This window comes from Podarcis pityusensis (genome assembly GCF_964106645.2).
Source record: "Podarcis pityusensis genome assembly, chromosome: 5".
Lineage (NCBI taxonomy): Eukaryota > Metazoa > Chordata > Lepidosauria > Squamata > Lacertidae > Podarcis > Podarcis pityusensis.
In genome coordinates this window covers 67,483,383-67,505,147 of record NC_138032.1, presented here as the reverse complement: position 1 = coordinate 67,505,147, position 21,765 = coordinate 67,483,383, and the positions used below count along the sequence as shown (strand labels likewise).

General features: G+C 39.4%; 1 protein-coding gene across 18 annotated transcripts in view; it reads left to right on the top strand.

Annotated features, from left to right (window-relative positions):
- The window catches only part of PCDH15 (protocadherin related 15), a 648,544-nt gene that overhangs the window by 275,263 nt on the left and 351,516 nt on the right, over nt 1-21,765 (top strand). Inside the window, exon 1 of one of the 18 annotated variants that reach the window (XM_081004529.1) lies at nt 7,583-7,684. The exons of 15 other annotated variants lie outside the window; for them this stretch is intronic. The gene's annotated coding sequence lies outside the window, so the exon portion shown is untranslated. Of the gene's footprint in view, nt 1-7,582; nt 7,685-7,737; nt 7,916-7,974; nt 7,993-21,765 lie in introns of those variants that run through there. 2 more of the 18 variants (XM_081004530.1, XM_081004531.1) reach the window with 2 other exon arrangements.

Genomic DNA, 21,765 nt, shown 5'->3' with positions numbered 1-21,765 from the left:
AAAGTGGTGGGACAAAAAAGAAAAAGAAAAATAGCCCTGCTCAGACATGGGCTTGAAGAGCATGGGAAGCATGGTGCAAAAGGAAGTCTGGATGAGCCCATAAAGGGTCCAGTCTGAGACAACGGAAGGAAAGAGAAGAGGCAATACCAATAGCCTAGGTGATAGTTTTTGGTAAAGGAGGAGACATGTCAGCATCTTGCTTGAGATTGTGTGTTTCGCTGGCCTTTGAAACTTCTTGCATACACTGTTGCCTTTCTGTTTCCAAACTTGCCTTCTACCCAGAACAGATCCTGAAAAGGCTATGAGCCAGATTCCAGAAGTGCACTATAATCAGATAGTGCAGGGTGCAGCAGCTTTTATCTTTTCCATATCTAAAGCAGCTCCAAGAGACTCACAGAATCTGGCAACATTATATGATATTGTTGGAGTAAAGATAGCAAACATATTGTATGTCTATGTAAACGTATGTCCCTTAATATTGCATCTCCATAAATATTGAGTGGTGATTTGAGATCAGTCCATTATTTCCCCATATTTCTTCCATATTTCCATTCCTGCTATAGATCATTTTCCTATACCACTCGTAGGCTTTTCTGTCTAGCATAATTAAATGTCTTGTAGTAGGGATAGGGTACAATATCATAATGATCATGATCAGTGGTGTCTTTATCACATACTGAAATAAGCATTGTAATGGGAATGATACTTTTTTTTTTTAATAGAAATGAACCCGTAAGCTTAGGAGCACCAAAAAAAAGTTGCTGACACTTTAGTAGCCCAAACTAGAGCCAGGACCAGATGAACTGGAACAGAAACAGCCCACCAACAGCAGCACCAATTACAGAAAACTAATGATTTGGCACTTGACCAAACTGCTGTTTACTGTTAGTATAAGACATAAGGTTTAGATTATATGGAATGCCTCCATGCATGTTTCCACAGGCAGTAGCTGATTCCAAAAAGCAGACCACCAAAAATAACTTTAGAGTCTCTGGCCAGAGTTTCTCACTCATATGGTCCCAGCACAGATGAATTGGGTTGAACGTAAACAGCTTTTATAATCTTCTTCACAGCTGTATGTAAAATGTAGATGATTGTTCATATCAATTTAGAGCACTATAACTTTATAAGGCATGGGAGCGATGTGTTCTATAAAAAGCAATTTGTCCATACCAATGCAATTAGTTGTCATTGTATTTCAGCAACAAAGATGTATTCTAATAAAATGCTGGTATTCAAAGCACCAGTTTAACAAAGCAGTCCCCCCCCCCCCCCCGTAGGTATACTGAAACTCTTAAAAGCACTGAAAGGGAGAGAAAAAACCATCTATTTATGTTGGGGAAACCAACCTGTGCTGGCAAAATGCTAACATGAAATTGCAAATGCAACAGAAACTTCCATTTGTTTAATAGTCAATTACTACTGTCCCTGGATTTGTGAATATGGGATTTAGATTAAGACCTCATGGTGAACAGATGGACTGATTGCAGGGCTCTGAACAATATGTCCTACTGCTTCCCCGCTCCTTGTGTTCTGAGTTTCCTTACACCCTGCCACTCAGCAACAATAACAGTGGAAGTAATGCTAGCAGAGTCCCTTCAGATATGCATCTTTTCTGCAATGCCCTTATGTAGATAGAGCTTATTTTTCCAATCCCCCACCCCATGCTGTTCTTAGAATCATACCACATGGAGCTGATTGTAACAGGGCATTTGCGGTTCCTGGTATCTGTATACCCACTGGAATGTTGTAGCCTTTTTACGAATCCCCAGGGATTACCGTAATAAGTCTGTCAGCATTTTCTAACACATCCCACTTTCAGAGATTTATAACTGCATCTCAGGCTCACAGCACCTTAACTCCATGAACATAATATGAACTTCTAACCAATTTAAACCAAGCTAGAATAAAACTCAGCACAAACTAAACCCTAAATAAGTCTAGCAACAGCAATTAAATGTTCACAGTACTGCAGGAAAAGTGAGAAAAGTCAGGAAGTATTTAACAATACTCCATGGAAAGGTTTTGCCCCCCCCCCATACATTTCTATCCCCAGCAGTGCTTATATCAACATTGGGGGTGGGGAGCAACTAGTGTGTAATTATACAGATCTGGTAGTTGTCAGTTTTTAAAGCGAGAACAAATGGGATTTCAGTTAACAGGTGAATTGTGCTATTTATAGAAGAAGGAAGCTGCTGTTGTTAGGCATTGCATGAAGGCATCAGTAGCCCATATAACTCACCCCTGGCTTGGAGGCCACTTTACAACTCTCATCCGTCTCCCCAATAAGGGAGTAGCTGGCAGCCAGCCAGTGTGAGATGCCTTCTCTCTCCTGACTAGCAATTATTCCAACTTCTCAGGTAGAATGATCCCCCTCCTTCTCTCCTGTAGGTTCTCCCAACTTCCCCAGAGCCAATTGTGGGGAATGCACAGCGGGGGGGGGGGGAGTCCCATTGTGCATGTGGAAGACTTGCTTGCATGACCTAATAATTGAATCCTGCCCATAATGATGATGGTGGTGGTGATGATTGCTGTTAGTATATTGAGGGACGCAGATTCCATAGTTGCACTAAATATATTTTGAAAGTTTCCAACTCCCTACATCATCCTTTGGTAAAGGGGTTGTTAGAACAGCCACAGATGATTCAGTCACAACTTTACAGGGGAAAATAGCTCGCCATGATAATGGTATTTTTGGTAACCTTGCTTTTCCCTCTAATATTTCTCCAACCTTCCTTTGTGCCTTTAACCCCAGACAGTGTTTTTAAAACAATAAGGGAGAATTAGAGACTCTTTAATATTGCCATATCTGGCATCTTTATTGTAGCATTTTATAAATGCTTTGCAGATATCAGTTTTAGATTTAGGACTGACATATACAATTCTATGATTCTGGGAGCCTGTCCAGGAAAAAAATGATTTAAAATTAATATACAAAGTGGCCTTAAATTTGAAAAAAAAATGATATGATTTGATACATGTTTGGGAAGTAAACATCAAACAACTAAATAGAATAGCTACAAAGTTCACAAAAGTAAATTCACTTGCATTCGCAAATATATTTAGAACTGTGGCTATAAATACGGGGCTTATATAGATATTCATCAGAAGCAGGTCTAGCAGAAGAGTAAGTCAACCGTGATTTTGCAAGCCTGGTCTCTTGTAACATGCAAATTGACTTAAGATGGCAGGGGTGAATGCTTCTGTTCTGCCACCAATTTTGCTCTACAGTGCAACCACTTTTTGTCATCTACTCTAATTCCCTTCATCATCTGTGATGTTCTCCAGTAGGATTCTGTCACGGGTTTGTTTCATTGTGTTATTTGTGGGAGACTTAAACAAATAACAGGCCAACCCAGTTTGTATTCTCTCCACTATGAACAGATTGGTGTTGGAGCCAGGGTGCTTCCAGACGCTCAATATTTTGTGGGAGGAATTCAAGAGCATACCAGAAATTTAGGTAACCCAAGTGGTGGGGTGGGGAACTCATAGGCCAATCTCGGGCCAAAATACCATTAAGAAAAATTAAACTTGCCAAATGGAAGGAGGTGACATCAGCTGATAGGCACAGTGCCAGAGTTTGGTTCTGCTTTAGCTGCATTATCTCATCAGCTGATGAGCAGGGGTTAAATCCTGCTCAGTTGGTTGTTCCCTGCTGAGAACAGGGACATGTAGCCAAAGCTCAGTGCTTTGTCTTAATATCCTGCTACAAACAGCCCCATGCTGCTCTTTAAACCTGCAGTTTTGGATGTTACAAGAGCAGCTTGGTGCTGCTTGCAAATGGGTTTTAAAACTGCCTCTGAAAGCGGTCCAGTGATGCACTTTGAAGTCCTGACATCAGGTGAGTTTTCTGGCCTGCTAGCCAGAAAAAGCTACCTTAGTTCAATAAATACAAAATACAAATACTTATTATAACAAACCCACTTAAAACAACAACATACCTTTAGCAGTTAGGAAAGTGATGGGCAAATGCACTGAAAAGTGTGGGATGAAGGAATGATTGGGGAGAAGATATATAAATGCCCCACAAGCAAATCAGGATGAATGTTTCTTGTCACACAACTACCCTGAAAATGAATCAAATGAATGTTCAATAAAGACTGAGCATAGTCTATCCTTTGTATAAGCAAGTCAGAATGAATTATTAATAAACAGGTCATGTGGCAAAGCCCCCTTTTTCAGGTGCATATACCATGGGGTACATGTAATGTTGTAAATAGTAATTGTGCACATAGCCATCATGTCCCACCATGCATTGAGAATTACCGTTTTGGTGAGGGTGTGAACTGTTCTACTGACTTGAAGTTTAGAAGGCCAGGCAAAATGGAGAAATTTTAAATATCAAAAGTCCAATACATATGCTATAGAGAGAGCCCCTGTCTTTCTCATCCATCATAAAGTCTGGGAGAGGCACCAGGCAATTACTTAGGGAGCTCTGCAATACTTGCTAGCAGCATGGAATAAATTCAACACAAACTGGACACCATCTTAGGGGAAAGGTCAGTTCCATTAAAATAGAATTGCATATTCAAAATTGGAGTTATTTGGTTACTGCTTACTTACCAAGAGTCAAATCAGCAGGCTATAGTTAAAGGATCAATTTTATTTTGAAAATACCTGAAAACATACAGCCTTCCTCATTATTTTGGCATCATTTCCCAAGTTGCATTCTCTAAGAGCTGGTGAAAGTATGATTTGCAGTTTGTATTCAATAGTAGCATTATAACTGTATATCTACCCAAAATGTGTGTGAGAGAGTGAGCGGCTATTCCCTTTTCTGTTCTACTCAGTCTAATCTTAATAAACTTACTTGGCTTTTATGAAGTTGCATGAAACCACACTGAATGGGGGACACAGCCTGGAGTCTTGTCCTGATCTGTAGGCCCAAGTGGTTTGGTGCAGGGGTACCGAAGGAAGATGTCGAAAATGATAGAATGGCCAGTTCTAGTTCTTTATTAAAGAAAGGTGTAAACTTACAACACAGCCATCAGAGCCCTGCTGCCTTTATAAACTTGGGACAGATACTGGAGCACTAAGCAGTCATCATGACTTGTCCAAACCCAGGAAACAAATAGCAATTACTTATATGAAAGCAAGCTGTGTAAGCTGGCATCAGTAGCCCATTTCATTCACCCCTGGCTTGGAGGCCACTTTCCAGCTCTCATCCATCACCCCAATAAGGAAGTAGCTGGCAGCCAACCAGTGTGAGACACCTTCTCTCTCCTGACTAGCTGAGCCTCCCAAGCCCACAGATAAACATAGCATCAAAGCAAGCCAATCAACATATATCAAAGCAGGTGAATAAACATATGTGAGTTCATTCTTGCAGTAGCTAACCATTAGTCCTGGGGTTATATTGACTGTCAAGATATGGGCCTTCTGGAACATTTTCACCATTTGGTTCTACACAAGTACGTTAAGATGTGCACTAAGACTTGTGGGGTTCCAAATTATACAGTATATCATTCCTATATCCCTACTTTTCCAACAAAATAAGACACTGCTATATGCTCCAAGGACTAGAAGCAGATTACAGTTATTTCAGAGAGTTGAAGAAGGGTATTAGAGAATGGGCATTTGTTGACTGTGCCATGTAGACTTCAAAACCCTGGAAACCTGTTTCTCCACACACAGCAATGGGACAAAAGAAATGAGTGTGCGTACCATTGGTGATGTTGCCTCTGTTGTTCCATTTTCTGTTCTCTCTGAAGACTGACTCCAGTCTTGTTCACAGGAAAGGCAAGGGGATGTGATGTTATTATTCTTAAATATATATTGGAAAATGGCCTAATCACAAATGTATGCAGCTTTATTTTAGCTGTATTGTACTGAAAATGAATGTGAGGGCATGACAGAAATGTAGGATCACTGTGAGGTGGTCTTAGTATCGTATCTGTGTGTTTTAAGTCAGTTGTCCAAACTTAGCTTCAATAATAATATGACAAAGTGGCATTTTGAAACCAAGATGCTCCTCAGATTCCATTAATCTCAAAGGTACAGCAATATAGATCAGCATGAGGTGACTGCATAATAGGAGAGAGAAGAAGGTGTGGAAATGGGGGTGATCTGTGCGCAAGGTAGAGTTGAGAAAAGTAAGGAGGAAGGTGGAGGGGAAAAGGGAGTGGAGGTGAAAATGGACGTGGCCAAGGGGACATAGGGAATGGGGTTGAAGATGAAAGCAGAGACATGAAAAGGTCTAAATAATAGGAGAGGACAGTGGCTCCATAACTGGGCAGAAGGTGAAAGGGGTGCTGCTTGGTTGCATTGTGTGGGTCTGTAAAGATGCAAGTGGTTATCATGGTTTGTGCCCAAGGGAGTGACAGAAGTCATGGCCACGGGGAGAAGGTGAAAATGGGGGTGCAGGATGGAAGAAAGAAGTCTGGTTGGGGAGATGAACAGTGAGCTTAGTAGTTGCACGGGGTGTGAAGGGAAGCTCATGGTAGTTCATTTGTGTGGGCTTGGAGGGGCTGGTGAGTAGAGTAAGCAGGGATGCAGCCCCTAGTATGTTCACTAGATTCTCTCTTTCTCCAATTAAAATTTCATACTCCCTTCCCAAGGATCAAGGATTCCTGGTGGCTTTGGGAGGCAGCAGAAAGTGAAGGCAACTCAATTTTTCTCTCAAATAGGCATAGGGAAGCAATTAGGGAATGTGTAATCTAGTCTGGCCATTGTATGATCTTATAACCACACAATGCTGAAGAGTATTACAGGAAGGTTCCTTAAATCGAAAATGGATGTGCATTCTGGATGCATATACAGTGGTACCTCAGGTTAAGAACTTAATTCATTCTGGAGGTCCGTTCTTAACCTGAAACTGTTCTTAACCTGAGGTACCACTTTAGCTAATGGGGCTTCCTGCTGGTGCCGCTGCGCTGCCACGGCGCAGTTTCTGTTCTCATCCTGAAGCAAAGTTCTTAACCTGAGGTACTATTTATGGGTTAGCGGAGTCTGTAACCTGAAGTGTCTCTAACCTGAAGTACCACTGTATATAAAATGCATTGATGAAAATTACTAATTAAGATTTTTAGGCAAAAATATTTTCACTGCTAGTTTAGAAAAAGCAAAAAGGGCAATATCTTTTACTCCTCTTTATTTGTTTACCTAATAGATTAAACATAAGGTGGACTTAAGTATCCACTCCTCTAGTGCTGAGAGGCTTTAAACAGATTATTCCTTTCTGGTCAAATGATACATTGTAAATGAATGTAAGCTGCTGTACTCCTTTGTTGCTAATGAAGTGGGAAAAGCAAACAAAGAGCCCCTGGCAAAGGTTGATTGGACACACAGTATATTCAAGGAGCTAGCCCTGATTATCAGTGGGATATCAATTTGTCTTAGGGCTGCAGCACCTGCTACTAATTGCTGGTGAGAGCTCAGTGGTCACTGTATAGTTTACCCCACAGCTCGTGGGCTCTCTCTCTCTCTCTCTCTCTCTCTCTCTCTCTCTCTCTGTGTGTGTGTGTGTGTGTGTGTTTGTCTGTCTCTCCAGTAGCTGCTGAGAGCAGGACAGCTAATTGCTATTGCTTTAATGCCAGTGAATCAGTGTGCTGAGCTAATAGCTGCAGATAGAGGGCACACAAATTCCTGCTTGGAGTGTATGGCTAGTTACTTGTGATGACTAAAGCGGCTGGAGTGCATAGCAGAACGTGGAAAATGTTTTTTTGTGGCTTTCTGATATGAGAAGGTATTCTTTTTCCCCCAAAAAAATGTTCGCTGTTGTTCAGGCTATGATTGTGATGAATGTTTCTCATGCAAAGAGATTGCTGCGGTTCTTCACTTCACCTTGTTTACCTTGAAAAGAGAAAAAGGAAACCTCGTTCTTATGTGCGAGACACTCACTGTAAACAGGCTTAGCAGGAACAGAAACTTAATGCACAACCCAGCGTTGGCTAAGCATGAAACTTTCAGCTATTCAGTAAGTTGTTTTTCCCCACTTTAAACTGGCATTGATGGTAAACTACCTGAAGAGTGGAGATTCTCTCAAAGAGCGAAGTAATGTATCTAGCTTATGAATCATCTGCTTTGAGGTTTATAGCTGGAAGCCGGCAGTAATGAAGTGGTACTACTAACCATTTATTTTAGATGTTCAGTAGCTTCTCTCACCCTAGAAACTGTCTTCTGCATATTAACTTCTGTAGCATGCCTGCTTTTACTTGTTGTGTTTTGCTTCTTAAAATTCTTGTCTGTTCACAATTGCAGTGTAAGTCAGTATATGCTTGCAATTTTCTAGTGTGGTGTTGAAAGCAAGTTACCTTAATTATGGATTTGACTGTTATGTGTTTTGTTTTTTGTCTGATGAAAATAGTTGAGAGGGCTGTTATCCAGAAAGAAGGGGCTGCATTTTACTTGTTGTCTAATGAGGCACCATTTGATCCATATATTAAGTTAATTGGAAAGCTGTTCAGAGAAAATATATGAGGTTGGTTTATTCATTGCAGCAATAAGCCCTTTGCATGAATACAAAATAGCTGAAGTAATAACTTCTTTGCAGAGTTAGTGTGTTTTACTTGTGGAACATCAGCATACAATTTCCTAAACATGTTCACAGTTTTACTTTATATACACTCAAAAATGTGTCCAGCTATGGTGTGAAATTCAGTGTGCTTAACAGATATCCACATTATTCTGACAATCACTGTTGCTATTTTTGTTTGTTATTATTAAGAGATATAACACTCGACTAATTGGGTCATTCTTAGAAGATAGATCTTGCAAGTTTAAGTCTGCACCCATACTTTTCTGATTTTCACAGACAGCTAATTGTTAGAGCTGGTAAACGAATTTGGCAGGAGGTGAAGTTGATGCTTCTTTTGATAACAAAAGAACAATTAATTTACACACTACGGTGCATTTTCAGCATTAACTGTGGCTAGCCTAACAGTTATAGGGGAAAACCCCAACTTTCTATGTTGCTTCCAGTTACTCAGGTCCAATTATGGGTTCTCTCTCTCTCTCATGTTTGAAAGGGTTGTCTTATAGCTGATAAAGTGTTATTTGATGCTTCTATCCGGTTGTGGTGTTACTCTTGTTTCAGCAATATAATCTACCTAGGTTGGAGTCAAAGCCCTATGAAATAAGAGTGCAGTTTAGACAGCGTACTGTTCGGCTTAAAGACAAAGCACCTCTCTTTGCTGATGCAGTGATGTGCTTAGGCTGGAATGTTAGCTTCAATCACTTTGCCTCACCAGTTATCCTTGAATGGTAAGCGTGCAGGCTGTAGCAAACTCTGGAATTTCCTCTGTGCTTTATAGTTATCTACTTGTCTTAAATCACTGGTTGGAATAATTGCATTGTCATCTCATGTCATCTTAGCTCAGGTGCAATAGCTTTGCCAGGGGAGCAGTCGCCTGTAAAAATAGTGGCACTGAAGTTCTTAATAATCTTTGAAAAGTGTTTTTTTCATATTGGATTATTGATTTACCCATGTGTGTCTCTGGTATGTTTGTTGAAAATATTAGGTAGTGTTCAGTGCTGAATTAGTAGTCAGGATCAAGCAATAAGTTTGTGAACTATACAATAAAGGATACCTTGATCTGTCAGTTAGAAGTGTTAGAGCCAAGTGCCAACAGGTGAGCAGATCCGACCATGTGAGAAGAGTTTAGGAGCAAACTAGATCAGGCATCCCCAGCTGTTTTGGGACTACAATTCCTATCATCCCTAGCTAACAGAACCAGTGGTCAGGGATGATGAGAATTGTAGTCCCAAAACAGCTGGAGGGCCGAGTCTGGGGATGCCTGCTCTAGATGGATAGCCATGTTGGTTTGTTGCAGCAAAAGTTACAAAGATTCCTGTGGAAGCTTAAAAACAATTTTATTGTGGAACAAATGTATCCATAGTTTAGGAAGGAATATGTGTGAGTACTTAAAGTTTAGTATGTAACCAGTAGTCCAATGCATTTATGATTTCACACTTTCTGCAATATCACAATACAGATTCAAGCTATCCTAGACCTAATTTGCCCATCTGTGCCTAAAGAGGCAGTTGCAGAACTAGTAGTTTTTATTCACAATTAACTAATCATGAATAAATGCTACCTCTTGATTCTGTAACCCGAATCACTAATAGATTAGAATCCCCTTACAATACTTAAAGAAACATTCTCAAGATCATATAACAAAGGCTAGTGTATACACTTTAACCTAGCTCTCACTTCTCCCACTTGTATAACAAAACAGATTCAAACTCAGCAAAACATGATTTTTCTAATTATTTCACTGCACGTTTATATCCTCAACATTACGTTAAACTCTGATCCAGTTTAAATTTAAGTGTTTAATGCATTATTACATTTATATCCCACTTTTCAACCAATAGTTTTCACAACTAAAATGGAAAAAAAAATCATTATAATCATTTAAAAACCTATAACTAAAAGTTATCACTTCTGCTTCCGAAATCTGTCTTACATGTGTCCTATACTCCAGTTTCACTACCAAGATACTGTGAGGAAATTATTTTCCATGAATGCTCTTTGCTTTCTAACCCTTGTGAAGTGATCTTGTGAATTCAAGTAGAAAAAGGAGAGCAAAACTGGAATTGAGGTCTCCACCATGCAAGATGAGACCTCACATCCTGTATTGTTAAAATAAGATATTCACACTTCACTGAATTATTTCTGCCAATGCTGTATTTCCTTGCAATGCATAACAATGAAGGGGTGGTGAAGAATGCATTTGCTTTGGTGCATTCTTGTGTTCGTTTTGTGCTAGTTTCTTCTTGCCATCCAAATTGTGATCAAAAGTCAAGATACATTATGCCTCCCTGTGGAAATCAAGTTCACTATGCAGAAGTAAAGTTACATTTTTAACTGATCCCCTTGTATCATCCTGTCCAAATGGCAGGAACTTCCATGACTCTTCTGTTCCTCCAGAGGCAAATATAAGTTCAGAGATTACAGTTCCCTTGCTCCCAAGGGCCAGAAACTTACATACTATGAACTAGTTCAGGGCATGCACCCCAGGGCTTTTTTTAAAAAAGGCAAGCTGTGTGGGGAGGGGACTTTCTATAATTCCTTTCCGTGTTCAGGATTTAAAAACCACAAAATGTTAATATAAAAAATTGGAAATGTTTTGGGGCATTAAAAAAATGGAAATGTTTTTCAATAATTATTAGCCCAGTGTACATACTGTGATTAGTTTCCCAAGCAAACCCTACATGTATGGTGTGAAGCTCTGAAGAGAACAGCTGCTCCTAACTTGGTTGTTGAAATTTAAACATGCCTTCAGCATGTGGCAATTGATGGAAATCAGGATGCTCATCTGATTTGGACTGCCAGAAATAAATTGGCTATGTTGTACTCAGGTACTGCAAAAAGGGAATTCAGGATGTGACATTAGAGGCCGCAACTGAAATATCACCATACATGTTACAAATTGTCAACAAAAATGGCAGCATGCTAGCAAGCTTCCATATTGCTAGTGGCTGCAGATGTATAATGGATTTTTTTTTACTTATGAAATTTTCTGCAGTAATTAAATATTTTTTATTAAAGTGTAGGCTGACATTTTGATAAGGTGAGGTTGTGTGGACACAATATTTATTTTAAAAATCTTCAATGCATGAGCAATGCTAGTTCCACAATAAAATCCGGCCTTTGAGAATCCTAAGGATAGATTCTTACAGTGATGTGAATTCTGCTACACAATTTTCCTTTCAGCTGAAAATTTCAGAAAGTTTGCAATAATTCCCCTCTGAGGAGTCTATTGATGTGTTAAATGTTGCTAACCCTTTTATACGTTTATCTTCTCAATGAGTGGATCTACTTGCAAGAGTTGTGTAATATCAGACAAAGGAACCTATCTACTTCTGTGTGCCCAGAGTACTCCTTACTGAGAAATCTTTTTTGAGGAAGTTGAATTGTAAGATTCTTACATTGCTCAGCTAAGTAGCACAACTTAATGTGCAACAGAGTGGCGAAGCTAATATATGAACTGGCTCTTTAAAAGTTACAAAAACTCCACTGTGAATTGGTTTATTGTGTTTAGCAAGCTGTAGAAATTCTTCATGTGTCAAAATTTTATAAAACTAAACTTTAATCTTAAAATAACTTGATGTATGCACATTTGCTTTTAAAAGACCTCATTATCTAATAATATTATCTAGAGAAAACTAATGCCTTAGTGTCTACAGGCAGTATCATTTATCGATTTCCATCTGTTCATAGTTATTCAAGTATATGATTGTTCCAGCGGGTTTAAAATTAACATAAATCATTTAGCCAGTGCTGTAACAACTTTACTAGCTTGGCTGATCTAATTATTTTATTATCCATTTGCATTGTGGTTGTGTTTAGTAACTTCGGAAAAAAATTGTTCCCTATTTGAAGTTTGCTCCAGTTCGTAACTTGTATATTGTTAATCTTGGCTACTGATTGCACAAGATAATGATGTTTTTAATTATCTCAACCTTCTGTGGGCAAATGATCCCTTGGCCACAATCCAGAGGTCTGTTGGGCTCTGGTGTTCACATAATGCTCAGCACAAGCACAGACTGCCCTCCTCACCAGATTCCCTAACTTTGAAATGAATGGAGCACCCCTTGCTTGTACAGAGGTTCAAGAGGTTTGACCTGCTGAAGTTGCATTTAGCAGTAGAGCCAGTGTGGTGTATAGAGCATTGGACTGGTATTAGAGAGCTGCTTTCAAATCCCTACTCCATCATGAAGCTCACTAGCTGATCTTGCACTGGTCACTGTCTGTCAACCTAGTCCTACATCACATAGTTGTTTTAAGAGCAGGGAAGAACTATGTGTGGCAATCTCAGCTCCTTGGTGGAAGGCCAGGATTGAAAAGAATACATAAATAAACAAGATAGTGTGAACGTAAGCAGTCCATGATGAATGGCAAACTTGCATCTACAGTGGTGCCTCGCAAGACGAAATTAATTCGTTCCGCGAGTTTTTTCGTCTTGCGGTTTTTTTCGTCTTGCGAAGCACGGTGTCGGAAAAGTTTTGGAAAAGCTTCAAAAATCACCAAAGTCTTCAAAAACCTCAAAAAAGGCTACCACACCGCGTGCTATGAGTTGCTCCTCGAAGTCAAGTCGCAACTGTATTAACGGTTTTAAGAAAAAGGAAACAAACTTGCAAGACGTTTCCGTCTTGCGAAGCAAGCCCATAGGGAAAATCGTCTTGCGAAGCAACTCAAAAAACCAAAAACCCTTTTGTCTAGCGAGTTTTCCGTCTTGCGAGGCATTCGTCTTGCGAGGTACCACTGTATAAGGGGCTTTAGCCTGTGATGCTTAGGGGGGCTTCAAGCAGCTTCATTGTGAGATATTTGTATGTGTTTGCTGGTTAGTAGAAGATTCTGTTTTATTTATTTACTTATTGCATGGCACATTGAATGGTGCTTTTTGAGCATTTGTAGTTACAACCCAAAACCTGTGTGGATGTTGCCATAGCTATTCCCTCAGTGTTGAAAAGGGCAGCATACACAGGCCTTTTATATGGCTACCCACACTTAAAGAAGTTGCATGACTTGGCCTCAGTAGTATATAACCCCTTTGTTGTATACTTCATTTGTTATTGAAACTGCATTTCCTCGAGTTCCATTGGTGTTAGTGAACACCAATGTATCATGTAGGAAACATAATCATTCAGCAATTGTAGTAAGAAAAGACACCTAGAGATAAATCCAATGGGAAACCCACTGCAATGGCCTTTTGCTGATGACTGCAGTTCATTTGAACGTTATGGCTTCCATGTTCTTCCTTCGTGGGATGAAAAATACATCCTATAAGTTGCCATTCTAGCACATTCTAAAATAAATTTGCTTCTTGTCTTCTGAATGAATCCTTCTGGCAGTCTTTTGAGTTGTTGAAAGGATTATCTCTTAAGTTAAGGTGGTGAGTAGGGTTAGGCAGAATAGTGTTTGCTCAGGATGAAAGAAACACACTCAGAATTGAATTGTCAATTAGAAGTGACTTCCCACTGGATATGAATGTTCTATTGCTGAGAGATGTGTGATTTCTATTATTTAGAAGTTTCTTTCATTTCTGTATTCAGTGAAAGGAAAGCTTGAGCATGGCCAGTAGAATTAATAACAGCTTCCTGTGTAAAGGAAGACAGCCATGTACTTAATGAAGTGCATCATTCTAATAGCAAGTCCTCCTAATGAATGCTTTCCCTGTTGTTTTAGAAAGGAGCCAGAGTGACACTTCTCTGATTCTGGATCACTGAATCCGTATGGAAGCACAATTTGTTTGTCTGAGAAGAGTCTCCTTTAATTTTATTTTAACATTCAGGATGCAAGTCTATTACTTACTTTACATTTCACATTTGGTGTGCTAGTGCGGGGTGTTACATTTTTAGCCATATAATTATTTGCTATTACAGTCAAAACTTGATGAGATCATATCAACTAAGAGCTCAGTGGAAGAAAAACATAACCCTCACTAAAGATGCCTGGAATAATGATAAAAGCATCAAGATCTGATACATTTGTTTTTCAGAGTTTATTTCCTGTGTGTTTTTTTTAACAAAAAACATTTATGATAATAGCTGATATAAGTATGTTAATGGCTACAGAACAATATCTCCTTGAAATACGAACAGATGAGTTTCAAATTAAGTGCAAAATGATATGCACTCACATAGTCCACATGATGTACTCTGAAGTGGCTGAAATTGCCAGGAAAAGAAATTTTGGGGGTTGGTAGTAGAAAAGGTAAATTCACTCTTAGGAAAGGTTTTGTAAATAATACATGGGTAAATTAATTGCAATATTATTTTATTACTTTAAAAAAAATCAAGCTTTTTCATAAGATAAAAAAATCTTATCTAAATAAAACACAAAAACAGAGAAAGAAAAGAAAAAAATTCAGATTCCTCTCTCAAAGGTAGCTCTTAACTCTTGTCTCACATAGAAGGTGATGGACCCTCCCAGCTCTCATCGTTTCCTTCCTTTCCTTCCTTCCTTCTCCCAGTCTCTCACCCTGAGAGGTCTTTCCTTCCCTTTCTCTCTCCCAAGTCCTTCCACCAACCATCCACCACCTTCATGTGTTTGTAATCCTTTGACCCCAAAATGGACCAGAGCAGAGGACACAAAGGAAGACAAAAAATATACAGTATACAGAAAAATGCGGAATATCCGTCTGTTAGTTACATAGAGAAATCATTCCAAACATTTACTGTAGAATGACATCCAGATGATCTACTTTCTGTTAGGCAATATTTCCCCAATCTTGCAACCCGAATGTTTCAGATTAATTCATTTTTTCTTTTCAGTTCAAAAGAGGTTCTCTAATTATTGTTATTAGCTCAACCATTTCACCCTCCTGTTCTGGCAATCATTTATCTATATTATTCTCCGAAGTCTCTTCATCTTCTTTGATCCCACTTTCCATTTCATTCTTCTCTGGTCTGCTTTCATTCTCCATTTCATCAATCTTAGATCTAATCAGTTTTATTTGCTCATCAAACATTTGTAGAAGGGTGCCAACAGTCAGTGGAATGCCCAGCAATCTACTTGTCTTTCTGAATGTTCTTGATCTTATTAACAATTCCGTCTCACTTTATCACCCATCTCCACTTTAAGATCTTCACATCATCCTCTTTTCAAATCACATTCCTTTCCTATGGAGGAAAAATGAAGTGGCAAAGTTACTTTCAATTTCCAAGCAACACTTTTATTGGGAAAACAGAGAATTAAAAATGAAGAAGATAAAAATTCTTAGCACTCAGAACTCCCAACAGGGCTCTTATGTGGCTTTTGGGCAAAATGTAGATGCTTCTGCTCATGCGTCATTCACCCACATCAGCTTCTCAGTCTTCAGATGTAGAAAATGGCTTTTTCAGAGCATCAGAGGTTAATTCTCTGTTCACTCTTCTCTCCAGAGTGATTTTGATAGCCAAGATCAGGCATAGGCAAACTCGGCCCTCCAGATGTTTTGGGACTACAACTCCCATCCTCCCTAGCTAACAGGACCAGTGGTCAGGGATGGTGGGAGTTGTAGTCCCAAAACATCTGGAGGGCCGAGTTTGCCTATGCCTGGCCAAGATTTATGCCTGGGTATCATCAGTCTCCACATCATTATCTCCATCAGCAGCCTGATGACAAAAGACATTCAGTCTACCATGTTCCTCCCCAAAAGCTTGTGATTTTATAAGACTTAAAGGGTGGGATGTGCTGGGTTTTACAGTGTTCTTAAATCTGGAGTTTGTTATGTTAAAAAACCTCCACATATTTTGTTTTATGAAGATTGTAAAAAAAGGGGAACAAAGTGTAAGTCACATGGTGTTTATCAGATGAAATATCACCCTTACACAAATCAGTCCAGTACTGAATTTGAATGCTCACTTATATTTACATTTACTTAGTGACCTATAGTTTTAACTTTTAGTAGACTTTGCTAATAACACATTTATTTTTAGTATCTTTTGATGTTGAAGAAGTGCTGAAGATTAGAATCCCTTTTTGGGCTTATATTCAGACAGTCAGCTAGCTGTTGCACTTACTAAGATTCTTCTTAGTGGCCTTCTAAGTTAAACACTTTTATTCACTTACTAATTGGATGAACAGCATCTAATCAAAGAGACAAGACCTTCTAAAGGCTGAAAAAGAAGCATAGTGGCTTCAGTTTACCCATTGGTTAGGGCCTGTTAAGTTTACTGTATACTGGAAAATACACTGGGAAATTGATACCTACATTGATTTCCACATATTGAACTAGAATGAAATGGACATCCATTTCCCACCTTAGACATTCTGGTCATACATTTCCCTATACAAAGAAGCTAATATATAGCAAACATAAGTCTGGGAATCCCTGCCACCATTTCACCACTGTAAAGTGATGAATGACAGAGAGAGGCGAGAAGTGGCAAGGTATGATATGCTTAACCCTTTTTGCACCACTATATTACTGAAATGCTACTGATAGTACTTTTTCTTTTGATTTGACTGCATTAAATGGAGAAAAGTAATTAGCGACTTCTCTGTTATTTCACAAGTCTTGCCGCTTTGGCTTGGTTCTGTACCTGTTTGCCACTAGACCAGGGATGGCTTTTTCTCTCTCTTTTTTAGGCTGAAGACAGCACTGATCTATGGCTGACCTTTAACCAGGGTTGGGGAGAATGTAAAAGTAGATGTGCTCAGTGTGTAAAAGTGGGTGTGGTGAGAACTGCAGTTCACAATGTTGCCTTCCAAAATGCAACCCCTGGGACCAGTCTGTAAATTTAATAATTATCCCCTTTTGAATTAGTAAATGGACAAATGTGTAGGTGCTTGGGGGACCACCAATTTCTTTTTAGACATAATGGACCCATGTAAGCAGTCAATTAAAGTAATGAGGGGGGTTACAATAAAGCCACAATAAACCCTTGAGGGGCTGGATAAAGCCTTCAGGTTCCCCTACCCAACTAGTTCCATTTTTTCATCTTGAATCATATACAGTAGTTGCATCAGCGTCAACTTTCATGCATTTCATGTGAATGAACATAGTGAAATCAGGGTGTTGGAATTTACTTTTAGATGTGAGTGCTGCATCTAAGCATACTTGCAGTTTGTGGAAATTGGGTCATTTTATAGCTTTATAGGTTGGCTGATGATTACTTTCTCAGTTTTTTTTTTAGTTGTTTTTTTTTTAAAAAGTGGATTATGTTGCTTTCCTCCAGACATCAGTTCTGGGACCTGGGTGAAAAAATTCCTGTGTGTGGTCCCATGGGCATCCTTCCTGATTAGCTGCAGGTAATGTAGGTGCAAAGGATGCTAGATAGTATATTACCCTCTACAACAGTAAAAGAAAATGTGGGGAAAAGAACTCTTGCCCCCCTCACAAAACCATAAGGTAACCATAACTTGCACATCCTGAGAATTCATGCACAAACACACAACGACTATATTTCTGAAAAGGCTGGGCACACTCCTTATCTCCCCCTTCTCCTGCTCTATATTTATATTTATATGTAATATGCAAGGTATATATAATATGCAAGATATAACTGTGGAGGCTGTTGTAGGTTGTGCAACTGGTACAAAATGGCAACCAATAAATACTGTTGTGCAACAAATGTTTGGTGGCCGATCACAATGTTCTGTGGACATTTTTAAGTTCATTTCTCATGATCTAAAATTAATTCATATTGTCATTTTACCTGACCAGCAAACAGCCTTTGGGAAAAAAAATACTATTCTCCTTGCTCTTTTTGAAAATAATACTATAGATTTACGTTTTGTAGGAAATAACTTTCTGTTTTTAACAATACATTGTTAATAATGGCAGCACTTAAGATGATATTAAAATGATGTACTCAATATACCTAGCTAGGCGTGTGTGTGTGTGTGTGTACATATATGCACACCCAGGCACACACACATACCATATGTCATAGACATTAATCTATTGGGTTTTAATTGGATTTTCTCCCTAAAGTCTGGTCACATCATCTTCACAACGGGGAGGTTGCACTTTTCACATTTATAAAAACCTACTCCACTGTGATTTGTATGGCTTACTCATGGCAAGATTATATTTAAAATGATTGCGCTTAGTAGTCACATGCTTTAAGCCAAACTTCTCATTATTGGCAGTTTTCGTCCTTCCCTCGCAAGTTTTAAAGTCCACTGCGAGCGTTTAAACAGCTCACTTGGTGTAGTTCTATGAGAGGTGGTGCTCTTCAAATGGATTTGCGATTCTTCTGTACATGTACATGGCATATGGAGGGAAATGTAAGGACTCGGCAATCCCCTGCGTGGCATACCATCACTGCCACTCTGGTCAACTGCCAACCTGCCGGCTGCTACTGGTGTCTGTCTAGCTGGAAGGAAGCCAGCAGCACTTCTGAGCTGCCACAGTGGGTGAGACTGGCACTGCATGGAGGTGTTGTTCCAAGCCCTGTTTGGACAGGATGAGACAGGCAGGCAGACAAACAAACAAACCCTCAAAGTCTTTTAATTTAAACACATACACACACATCCTACATACATAGCCATGCATGTACCTAATGTTCAATTATTATAAAACCACAATGTAAATGCAGGCCACAGGTGCAGCACTCCTTTGTTGGCTACCCTGACCAGGAAGGACTGGATTCCATTGTTTTTGCTTGACTGCAAGGAATGGACGAATCTTGTCAATTTCAGTTTTTCTGAGTTTCTTCTTAGTTCTCCACATTTTTCAGCAATTTGTGACTTTTTATTTTTTTTAAAAAAATCCTCACAAGTGTTTGTCAGTATTTTAGTGAGAATTTCTCCTAATAGACACATTTTTTTTGCAAGCTGTCTTTCCTAATATAATGCATGTTGGTATTTTATGAATTTTCTGCAAACTTTTTTCTGATATGAGCACTTTTGTACATATCGTTTGACTGGAAAATTTGGAGAAGTGCAGATTTTGAAGAGTACTTGATTTTCAGTTCAGAAAGGGTGCAAATTGGGGACTTTCCCATTATAGCACAAACAAAGTGGATTCCCACAGTCCCCATCCCCATTGACTATTCACTACTACTACTTCCCACTTCTATTCCTTTTCTCCATAGGGAGAAGGGGGGCATTCTTCAGTGTTCTCTCTCCTTCCTCCACCAGCCTTTTCATCAGGGGTCTCTGCTGCCTGCTTGACCAACCTTTCCAGGTGCCTCTGTCCCATATCTGCCATATGACAGAAGAACAGGGCCAAGAGTATAGTCTTTATTCACTTTCCCTTTTCATGGGAGAAACATATAAAGTGGGCTTTAGCTGCATTTCATTTCAGCTACTGTAACATGCTCTACAAAAGGCTGCATTTTGTACATCAAAAGTTTGTACAGCATGTGCTTTCTCATATCTATTGGTTAGCAGTCTGGCTGTAGAATTCTGAACCAGTGAAGTTTCCATACCCCCTTCGAGGGGCATAATGGCCCTGGCTATGGCCTATAAAGCCCTAAACATCTTGGGGCCAGACTACCTAAAATATAGCCTTCTTCTATACAAGTTTGCCTGGGCTTTTATGTCTGTGGGAGAGGCTCTCTGTGGTGTTCAACAAACATCAGAGGAACATTTGATGGGATCTGAAGATCTGGAACTCCTTGCCAGGGGAAGTCTGGTTTGCCCCTTTTCTGGTGACCTTCTGTTGACAACAAAACACCTGAGCTGTATGCAGTATGTTCCAGGTTCAATCCCTGGCATCTCCAGGTAGGGCTGGGAGAGATTCCCACCTGACGCCCTGGAGACCCACTCTGAGTCAATGTAGACAGTACTGGGCCTGATGGACCTATGGTGTAATTAAGTAGAAGACAGCTTCCTATGTTACTGAGACAGGTGTTTGGCCTTCCAGGTTGACTTGTTTTATTGCCACAGTGAGTGTAGTAATCTGTTTTAATAGACTGGGATTTTATTGGATGTGTCTTATGTGCTCTATTTTTATGATGCTGTTGGTTATTGTTTTGTATTGATCCCTGTTAGCTGCCTTGGACACCATCCGATGGAAAGGTGGTGTTTAAATTAAACTAAATGACATAAATATAACTATATATTTAATTCAATGAAATCAAAGGCTGTAACTCAGTGTTTACCTGATTTACATGACTGTTGACATATTTTTTTGGTGCTTAAGGCAGAAGAGAAAATGGTGCCCACCACCACTCCGGTTGTACATAAGACTGGCCAACTGTAGACAGAAACTCCCACAAGTGCTTCTCCCTGGGAGTAGAAATACAATCAGTGTAAATAAGATAGCAATCAGTTGTCGTTTCATGAAGCTGCCTAAAGCCCAGGTCTTGAAATTCTATATGGAATGAATAATACCACAATGTAAATAGCATTTCGCTTGTGTTAGTTAAGTGTCTCTGATTTGTGTTTATGTATAGCGTGAATCACTGGCACATTATGTTGCAATTAATATATCCTCTCCTGCCCTTTAACACACATATAAAGGCTAAACAGGCCACAGTGATCAGAGAAAAATATGTTTGAAAGATTGTGCAACTGTTCAATTTATGAGGGGTTAGTCAAAACACAGCTCACATGAGGACAGCCTCAGATGGGCCTCCTTCTTGGTTGGTAGGCCCATCTGTTGGGAAGAAGCAAGGGGGCAACAGTGATTTCCCAAGCATTGGGAAAATACAGTACCTGGATATATTTTTTTGTAGGCCCCCCCCCCCACTGCATCTGTCTCTTTTCTTTCTAATTTGTAAGCACTTGTGTCAAAAAACCTTTCACTGATGGTCAGAGATGTGTGTGGAGAAATTACTAGTAAGGATAAGTTGCTGCCTCTGTTCATTTACAACATCTTAACCGTTTTCTGTATGAATGTGGTTGAAACTCTCCTGTCCTCCCTTTCAATGACACATTGAATGTATCCATTCTTCTTTATCCTCTCTGACTTGATGCGACTATTAGAGTTAGGCTGACCGATTCTACTGAGGTTCAAAGGTCTGGCTCAATCTTGCTTTTCAAGCAGTAGAAGTGGGAAAGCTTAGATTAGATCAAGGTTAGTATGGCTGAGTGACACTTGGATTTAAAAGATTTTTTTTCCACTGTTACAGAAAGCTTAAAAACCAAAGACTGTTTCAGATATTCCCGGAAAAAAGTAATTTATTTTGAGTTTGTGGCATTTCAAAGATCACAGATTTGTTATTCACTGGCACATCCAGCTGAAGCTACACAAGAGGAGCAAGAAAAGAGCTCTTTGATCTCATAGTACTCTGAGTTTATTTGGCTTGCTTGTTTTTATAGTTTGTTGGGCAGAACTGCCTCTTCTTTTTTGCCATAAAAACCATGGTTTCTTCTCCAAATCCGTCTCAAATCAGTTGCCCATTAATTACAGAACTCAGTAATTTTCGGAGGGTAGGATAATT